Source organism: Schistocerca piceifrons, chromosome 3, assembly GCF_021461385.2.
Source record: "Schistocerca piceifrons isolate TAMUIC-IGC-003096 chromosome 3, iqSchPice1.1, whole genome shotgun sequence".
NCBI classification, from domain to species: domain Eukaryota; kingdom Metazoa; phylum Arthropoda; class Insecta; order Orthoptera; family Acrididae; genus Schistocerca; species Schistocerca piceifrons.
In genome coordinates, this window is record NC_060140.1 from 553,231,782 (window position 1) to 553,241,856 (window position 10,075).

The following is a 10,075-nucleotide window of genomic DNA, read 5'->3' on the forward strand; positions in this document are numbered from 1 at the left end:
AGTTTTCTCCCCCTCCCACATTCCAGGAGAGCGAATTCACTCCCCATCCTTCGCCCCCTACTAGGCCGAGTTCCCACCAAACGGCTAAAGACCCAGTCCTACTCAGATGCCGGGCCAGTCCCCCAGACGTTCAGGGGTCTGGACCCATCTAACATTACCAAGGACATGTAACCACGCCCCGGCTTGGCGGATCATTCCCTGGAATTCCAGGGGCAAGGCGGGTGACCTTCGCCCACTTGGGCCAGGATCTTGCCACTACAAATGCAGCTGCCGGACCTGGTGTACAAGATGTTCAGCATACCGTCGCACACCTGCCTTTCAGTCGCCCGAAGGCTTAACAGCTCCACCACGAGAAGGCGGGCAGGGGCACTTGGGAAGGAGAAGCTAAGATGTTCGAGTCGAATCATTCCCCGCTGCCGATTTCCAACCATGAGCCCACAAGGATTGCAGGATCACAATATGAGACAGCCGGAGCTAGTAGAAAACTCTTCCCTGATCTCCCGATGGCGTCTCCGGGTCCTTTTGGGTTACCCCGACAAAAACAGGGACAGCGGGAATCTCGTTAATCCATTCATGTGCATCACTAATTAGATGACGAGGCATTTGGCTATTTCAGCCATCTTTATTCCATAGGAATAAACATATACATACATATATTTGGTACACAAGGTAAATGGGTGTTATGTACATCGCCATGTCCACCACCGGAGTGCAGACTTACAGTGCAAAACACCATAACATAAAATATGTATATACTAAAAGGAAGAAACCTTTTATGAAAGAGAAGACAAAGAAGGAATAAAGACGATATTGCTCCTGCTAACAGGCCCCAGGAGTCAGGGAACAAGAATAACCAGCATCCTAACCGACGCCGGCTCGTGGCATCAACCTGTGCGCCGTCATCCGCTCGAAGATGCGGTAACTGGTGCAGCAGCTCTACAGTACCCTGGTGTTAAGTACCACCAGCTCTTGGGGACGGAAGCCTAGGTTGAAGAGGTCCCTCACCGACGCAGGATACCACCTGCCCTGCAATTCAGCATTGTGGTGGACACTGTCACCTCCTGGACGTCATGATGCAGGTTGGAGATAGCACGCCGGATGGACGGCGTGTCGTAATAGGTCGCCTACTGTGTATGACACCAGTCGAGTTGAAGATGGTCATCGACTACCTGGGCGTCGATCACGCAGGCGATGCCGTTTTTTGCCGCCACCACGTCAGGCTTGCAGAGTCCCTCAGGTGCACAGAGGTGGGGCTCCACTGAAACATTGAAGCCCCTCAGCACGAGCCCAGAAGAGAGTTATAGTAACTCCCCCCGTTTACCCGCACTTGCTTGAATTTCTTCACGTTGACATTCAGAGCACTGGGCAGAAATCACATTGCGTCAACACCCGCTAGCACCATCGCAATGCTTTGTTTTAATTAGACAGACGGATTCCCCCAGTCCGTGCCAGTTCTGAGTTGATCGTTGAATGGCGGCCAAAGAGAATTCGCTCACCCGCGCGCCCCTGGAGGAGCATGCTAAGGCGGACATGGCCTCGCAGCAAGGAAGATCCGTGGGAGACCAAGGCATGGGACCGAGCTCGGATCCTGCATGCAGGTTGAAGCACCGGGGCGCAAACACCACGCAGGCTCACGCATCCTGCACCGCTGGCCAGCACGAAGCTCACCAACGGCGAGAGCAGACCACGCCTGCGCTAAACGCCCACACTTACCGGCACCCCTACGGCACTCACCTTGCCCAGGCCCGACACGTTAGCACTGACCCACGTCCTGATCAAGCCCGACATGGCCAGATCCACAGAGCAAATCCTTATCCCGAAGTTATGGATCCAATTTGCCGACTTCCCTTGCCTACATTATTCTATCGACTAGAGGCACTTCACCTTGGAGACCCACTGCAGGTACAGGTACGAACCAGCGCGGCAACTCCACGTGGCCCTCTGCCAGATTTTCAAGGTCCGAGGGGAATATCGGGAAACCGCCGCAACAGCGGTGCTCTTCGCGTTCCAAACCCTATCTCCCTGCTAGAGGATTCCAGGAAACTCGAACGCTCATGCAGAAAAGAAAACTCTTCCCTGATCTCCCGACGGCGTCTCCGGGTCCCTTTGGGTTACCCTGACCAGCTTCTCTAAAAGAGGGTCCTGTCTTGTATCAGTTCCGGATTCCCTTTCGCCCAACGGGGGCAGCACAAAGTGCATCATGCTATGACAGCCCCCATCAACATCGGATTCCTCCTAGGGCTTAGGATCGACTGACTCGTGTGCAACGGCTGTTCACACTAAACTGTTCTCCACGTCAGCCCTCCAGGGCCTCGCTGGAGTATTTGCTACTACCACGCAGATCTGCACTGACAGCGGCTCCAGGCAGGGTCACGCCCTGACTCTTCTGCGCCCACCTCCACGACACTCCTACTCCTCAGGGCTTCGTGGCCGGCCGCAAGGACCAGCCATGACTGCCAGACTGATGGCCGAGTACAGGCACGACGCTTCAGCGCCGTCCATTTTCAGGGCTAGTTGCTTCGGCAGTTGAGTTTTTTAGCGGATTCCGACTTCCATAGCCACCATCCTGCTGTCTTAAGCAACCAACGCCTTTCACTGTTTCCTATGAGCGTCGGTTCGGGCGACTTAACTTGGCGTTTGGTTCATCTCACAGCGCCAGTTCTGCTTACCAAAAGTGGCTCCCTTGGCACTCCGAACCGAGTCGTCTGCTCGTGGCTTCAGCGTATCAAGCAAGCCGGAGATCTCACCCATTTAAAGTTTGATAATAGATTGTGGTCGTTTCCCCTGACTTCGTCCTGGTCAGGCATAGTTCACCATCTTTCGGGTCCCAACGTGTATGTTCCAGGTGCGCCTCAGCTTGCAATGAGGACGAGACGCCCCAGGAGTGCAGCGACCACTGCCCCGGTAAAGGTGGGAAGCCCCATCCTCCCATGGCCCACGCAAGGCGAGACCTTCACTTTCATTATGCCTTCTGGTTTCATACAGCCATATGACACGCGCACATCTTAGACTCCTTGGCCCGTGTTTCAAGATGGGTCGTGAATTCAAAGCTGAAGCGCCACTGTCGGGAGCGATTATTCCGCCTGAGAGCATCCCGAGCCAACAACGGAGCGGGTCTGGGGCCGGGCCAGGTAGGTCCATCATCTGGGAAGAACAGCCCGCAGTTGCCGGGAGACCGAGCGCCCAAAGGGGCGAATCGACTCCTCCAGATATGCCGTCGAGCAGCCAGCCATGACACTGGGGCTCTGACCAACAGACACGAACCAAGGCCTGCAGAAGGACAGGCTGCGCACCCGGGCCATAGGCCGGCACCCAGCGGGTCGCAACATTTTACTAGAGGAGAAGTGCGGCCCAGTGCACACCGGAATGGCCCCACCCCACGGCGAGTGGAAAGGCAACCGGACATGACCCTGCCGCAGATTGCTCCGTGAAGGTGGCCAGCGCCATTTTCTGAGGGCGGGGGCCAGTGGCGGAATGGGTGTGAATCTCACCCTTTCGATCTTCAGGACTTCTCACGTTTACCCCAGAACAGTTTCACGTACTTTTGAACTCTCTCTTCTTAGTTCTTTTCAACTTTCCCTCACAGTACTTGTTTGCTATCGGTCTCGTGGTCATATTTAGTCTCAGATGGAGTTTACCACCCACTTGGAGCTGCACTCTCAAGCAACCCGACTCAAAGGAGAGGTCCCGCCGACGCTCGCACCGGCCGCTACGGGCCTGGCACCCTCTGCAGGCCGTGGTCTCATTCAAGCTGGACTTGGGCCCGGTGGGTGGCGTCGGGGTAGCGGACCCTCCCAAACACCACTTGCCACGACAGGCGGCAGCCTGCGGGATTTGGTGCTGGACTCTTCCCTGTTCGCTCGCCGCTACTGGGGGAATCCTCGATAGCTTCTTTTCCTCCGCTTAGTAATATGCTTAAATTCAGCGGGTAGTATCGCCAGCTCTGAGTTCGTTGTACGAGGTGTCGCACGCCACACCGCCAGCCGGCTGTGCACGCTACCGAGACAGTACCGGTATGCGAACCGCCAGGCGACGGGCGCGCATCGCACGTTTAAGGAGACGCGGCCGGCCCCACAGGCGGCCACGACACTCCCAGGTCTCAGAAGCGGGGCAAACACTGCGAGCTTCAGTATACGTAGCCGACACTCAGCCAGACGTGGCCCGGGAACGGAATCCATGGACCGCAATGTGCGTTCGAAACGTCGATGTTCATGTGTCCTGCAGATCACATGTCGACGTGCAATTCGCTACGTTCTTCATCGACCCACGAGCCGAGTGATCCACCGTCCTGGGTGATCTTTTTTAGTTTCCACTGTCTCTTTCAAAACAGTTGCATAGGCGGGACTGAGGCGTTTGACGGTCCCTGTTCCAGCGTTCTGTGTCCAACGGCCTCACGGCCGATGGGCGTCGTACGGCTCCACACCGGAGCGGACAGGCACTCGGGCGAAAGTCATTCAAAACCGGCGCCAGGCGCCAGGTGCCGCAGGCCAGCCGCTCCAGAGCTTCACCGCTCGTACCACACAACAATTCCGTTAGTTCTGAGAAGCACGCGTGGTTCCGCACGCAGCGCACGGCTACTGTGCGCCGTACAGGTAGCGTGTTGCGCGACACGACACGCGCATCGAAAGACATGCAGTCTAGTCGGTAATGATCCTTCTGCAGGTTCACCTACGGAAACATTGTTACGACTTTTACTTTCTCTAAATGCTCAAGTTTGGTTATCTTTCCGGTAGCATCGGGCCAACGGGACTGCACCCGTTGCTGCTGTCTGTATGGCCGCCGTCAGATCCTCTGCAGCTTTGTCTACGTCCACAACGCGATCCATTGGCCAATTCGGTACCACTAGATTTCCTCTTAGTCGATCCCAGTCTGCCTTGCGCCAGTTGTATTTCACGATGCCGTTCACCTGGTCTTGAGGAGGTGGCTCCCCATCATAGGCTACAGTGAATGTGATCAGAGTGTGGTCACTTACTGTCGTTCCCCGCCATACCTTCCAATTCTTCGTACAGAGAAACGCGTGTGCACTCTTAAGTGTCACATCAATGTTCGAAGTCGCCTTCGAAAGTTGGTGGGAAATTTGGTCGGTTCAACGCTTCTAGTCCGAGTTCGTGAATTGCTTCTACGAGTCTCTCAACTCGCCTGGCGGCGCATCGAGCGCCGAGAGGCGTGTTGTCACTGTGCCATAGGGGTGACATGGCGTTTGCGTCCATTGTGCAAATTAGCAAGTCATTGCGGTAGAATCCAACCGCCTCTTTTAACTGGTCAATATACGGTCTCTCTCGGTGCCTGTACTGGAAGTACATGTTTAGCACGAAAAGGGTGAAATTGCCAGTGTTTATCTCGGCTAACACCATGCATGTGTTGCTTTGTAAGACGTATGCGTTGCCGGAGATGGGCAAGGCATGGGAGAGTCTCTGACCAGAGAGCAGTATGTAGTTAGTTGTTGCTTGTCGCTAGTCGACATTAGTCTTCACTAGTCTGCGTGAGTCGGCAGTAGTCGGCAGTTGTGTGCGCGTGTCGGCGCGTGTCGGGAGTCTGCTCTGGCCGAGACTCTGGAGGATGGGTATTATTGTTTAAGGTAAAGAAGCAGCCTTGCGCATATCTAGTAATGTATGTGAATTGTCATTCCAATTTTTTTAAAAATGCCACAATAATAATTTTTATAATATAAAGTAATTTTTTTTGTTTTTAAAGAAAAGCATTAATTTCAATTTAAAGATTTTATCCAATGAATAATTAATTCCTTTCACGAGTCACAAAGCATAGGCCAGCATTGCACGGAGCTGTGCCGAAAATTTTTTAGGTAAGAGGATATATATTCGCAGTTTTTATTGAGGTAAGAATTTTTGCTTTTTTTATTCAGAATACAGGGCCGAGACGCAGCGCTGCTGTCGTCATAAAATTTACCAGGTTACTGAATTTTCCTTTTTTTATTTTTGGTGTTTAGGAATTCTTCTGTTTCGAACTTAACATTAAATGAGAAAAGAATTTTGTGGGAACATTAAATGTGAATGCATTTCTGCACAGAGATTATAAATGGGAGCCAATTTTGTTCAGAGGTTACAATATTTAAAATTCATTTAATTATTATTTCCGTGGGGAGTGTACACTTGGTTAATTAAAATTTTCGTGTGCGGAGGTTACACTTGGCGACATCCGGCCAGGATCGTATTTCTTTGTGAATATTCTGATAAGTAGTCATACATCTGCTCTTATTTACTTAAATGTAGTTTGCATCTGGCGCAACGCATTTACTAATTTGTCACTCTTTCTTTCACAGATCATCGGCAATTTGTTGCTCTTTGTTGTAATTGTGTTTTTTGCATTTTTTGCATCGTCATTATTTCATTTGTGCTTAATTTTGATTAGTGAAAATGCCGCGAAAAACTGTTAACAGTACATCGCGATGTGCAGTGAGTGAAATAGCCGACTCGAATAGTTTGACCGATAATACTTGCGACACTCTGTGTAATAATAATGATAATCCTCCACTTACAGACAATCAGTGCGACCGAGCGAGGTGGCGCAGTGGTTAGACACTGGACTCGCATTCGGGAGGACGATGGTTCAATCCCGGGTCCGGCCATCCTGATTTAGGTTTTCCGTGATTTCCCTAAATCACTCCAGGCAAATACCGGGATGGTTCCTCTGAAAGGGCACGGCCGACTTCCTTCCCTAATCCGATGAGACCGATGACCACGCTGTCTGGTCTCCTATCCCAAACAACCAACCAACCAACAATCAGTGCGTACCGATCACTAACATAGATTTTGATCGTAATGATGAACAAATAAATTCAATTGTGTAGTCTGTCAATTTAACGACAATAGATGACGCGGCACGTTCTGTTACAGTGAACGCTGCCCATTTTAACACACCCGATTTGCAAAATCTGAATAATGAACAGACAAATTTTTCTAACGAAAATGAACAGTGTAATCAGAATACGTCAGATTTATTTAATTCTGGTGTAGTGACCAACAGTGCACATCCGATTAGCAAACATTTTCAAGAATCACAGAATAACAAAATGGTTACACAAAACGTGACAATTGTTGGTACGCCATCACACAGCACAGAGAATAGAGTGGGTAATACTGGCTTGGATCAAGTTATGGCATTAATACTACAACTCAATGTAAAATACGACAACCATTACAAACAACTTAATGAAAGTTTTGACAAAAATTCCAAACAGTTGAATAAAATAATCGACAACCATTTCAAACAACTTAATCAAAGTTTCCACAACCATTTCAAACAACTTAATGAGTCGTGCAAACAATTTAATGAAAGTTTCAAACAGTCGAATGAAAAACACTACAACCTTAATGAACAGAACAAACAACTTAGTGAACAGATTACAGCCGTTACCGTGCAACGTCATGATACTAAAGAACAATTACGTGAGGAAAGTAAGGCTTGTGCTACGAACAGTAGTGAAGAAATTAGATCTTTTGCACAAGAATTAAATAATACACATGCAGCCACAACAGAATCACTTAGAAATGAAATTAATGCATTCACTGAACAATGTTCAGAAAACGCAACACAGATACGCGACGAGTTTAACTTAAAGTCACCAGAACTTTCACACACTCTGGATACGGAAGTCGATAAGAAATTTGAGCAACAGATCAGCCAAATTGATGGACGTATTAAAGTGACAGAAATGAAAAATGTTTCAATCACCAACACGTCACAGCATACGGCACATTCCGAACATTTGTCACACTCACACAGCCAGTATAATTTAGGTAATTTACAGAGAGTACGTGATTTGGATTCCGAACAATCACAGACGAATAGATTCTCATACAATCCTGAACCTGTTCAGACATTCAGAGACGATAACGTTGATTACGAGCAATTTTTATCCGTAAGAAAATCTAAAGTATTTAAAAATGACAGAGCGCAGGTGCACGTTTTGAACTGGATACATCGATTTGTTTTTGTACTTTCACTGCCATTGCCTGTAATGCAGAAACTAGCTTTGGACTGGATACAACAATTTTCTTTTGAATTTTCACCGGCATTGCCTGTAACGCAGAAGCTAAAGTTTATTTGCAGCGCGTAATAAACCTCAGGGGATTCATTACGCTTTAATGAATATGTGCCGTAGCGTGCACAGGGCCCCAAGCCGTAGTAGTGCTATTTCATCTTTAGTTTTCTGCAGTGCTGCCTTCTCTTCTACTATCCTTTATATCTATCAAAACAGCTCTTCAACTATCGCTCTATCTAGGATTATGAAAGAGTAAAGAAAACCCGATAAGTCAACTTTTACCGAAAGTGACAGTTTTCATTAGACGCTCCAGAAATGACAACCACGAGAACTTTAATACCTGACAAAAATTTAATCATCAGTATGTGTAAAATTATGAGCAACAGCGAACGCATTTTGGTAACAATAGAGGTTTTTCACAACAACAGCATGAAAGCCAACCGGTTAGCATACCTAACCAACAATGTAATCTACAAGGTCAACCAAGGTTTAATGTTTCGCCGCCTACACGCATGGCGTCAGCTCCAACAAATAGTAACGCACAGCAACAAGGCAATCAGTACGTACAGAAAACACACTATTTCAATTCCTATCGCAATGCACCGTATAGAAATGACTGTCATGACAGACGTAAAAGTAATGAGCACAATTTTCAGCGTACGTTTAATAACAGTCGGTTTTACCAGCAGCAGACTCATCCACAACAACAAATTATCATGAATGAACCAGACAGTAGATATCATCCCGAACGTAATACGTCAGGAAAAAATAACAGAACAGTTGAAATGCCACAACATTCTCCCGAAAATAATAGCACGTCAGATAGAATTTGACTAGATACAGTACAGGTTGCATCTTCCAGCAACGCAAGCAATACTTCAGATACACAGAATCTTGTTCACGAAAATGTTATTTGAAACAAGCTTTGTTGAATGCTCCACTTTTATCATACGTAGATGTTTCTTGAAATTTTTTTCATTGCCACCGAAAGTTCTAACACCGCTTTAAGCGTACACATTTTTCAGGAAATTGAAGAAGATGGTTGTACAGTAATTAAAAACATCGCCTTTGCGAGCCGCATTCTGTCACCTGCTGAACGCAATTATTCTGTTACAGAACTTGAAACATTATGTGTTGTATGGGCATTTACGAGATTTCGGCATTTTCTTTATGGAAGACACACTACCGTTTACACAGATTATAGAGCTATACAGTTTTTACTTTCCGCTAAATTTACACACGACAGATTAAGTAGATGGAAACTTTATTTACAGGAATTTAATTTTACAATTGTTCACATTCTCGGTACACAAAATATTGTAGCAGACGCACTATCCCGTTCTCTCAGCAGCAATTACCAAGACATCGCAACCAACTTCTGCAAAGCAAATTTCAGCGTGATGTACATTCAACAAGTTGTATTTGAGAATTTCATTTCGTCGTCATTACAAGACATAGCACAAGAGCAGAGTAAAGACAACGTATGGAAAGAAATTAAACACCTTTGGCAAGATAGGAATAATGTTACCATTAGAAACCATTACACTGTACGCAATGACATTCTGTTTCGCCGCTCTCACCCTGACAGCAACAATTGGTTATTATGCATTCCTGACGAATTTGTTAACAAATTAATCTGGTATACTCATTTAAGCTAGGCACATTACGGAACCAGAAAATGTTTTCTTATACTGAGACAGAACTGTTATTTTACCAACATAGAGAAACGTATTCGACGAGTTTTAGCGTCATGTAAAATCTGCCAGAAAGCTAAGTCAGATACGACTTCACATATTCCTCCATTACATCCCATTGTACCTGTTAAATTGAGACACATGGCCGCTGTAGACATTTTTGGTCCGATTCCCAGAACTAATAGAGGTTTTTGCTACATCTTTGTCGCTGTTGAACTCACTTCAAAATTTGTTACCTTTACTCCGTTAAGCAAAGTTACCGCTAAAACTGTTTCGAAAGCATTTGTAAAACATTTTCTATTTCATGTAGGGCATGTATTGAAAGTAATTTGCGGAATATACTGCCATAAAAAACATATTGATTGGGACACACACATAC

At 47.3% G+C, this 10,075-nt stretch overlaps 1 pseudogene; it reads right to left on the reverse strand.

The window, feature by feature from the left end:
* Positions 1 to 4,140: 4,140 nt before the first annotated feature.
* Positions 4,141 to 4,295, reverse strand: LOC124790882 (annotated as a pseudogene).
* Positions 4,296 to 10,075: the final 5,780 nt, after the last annotated feature.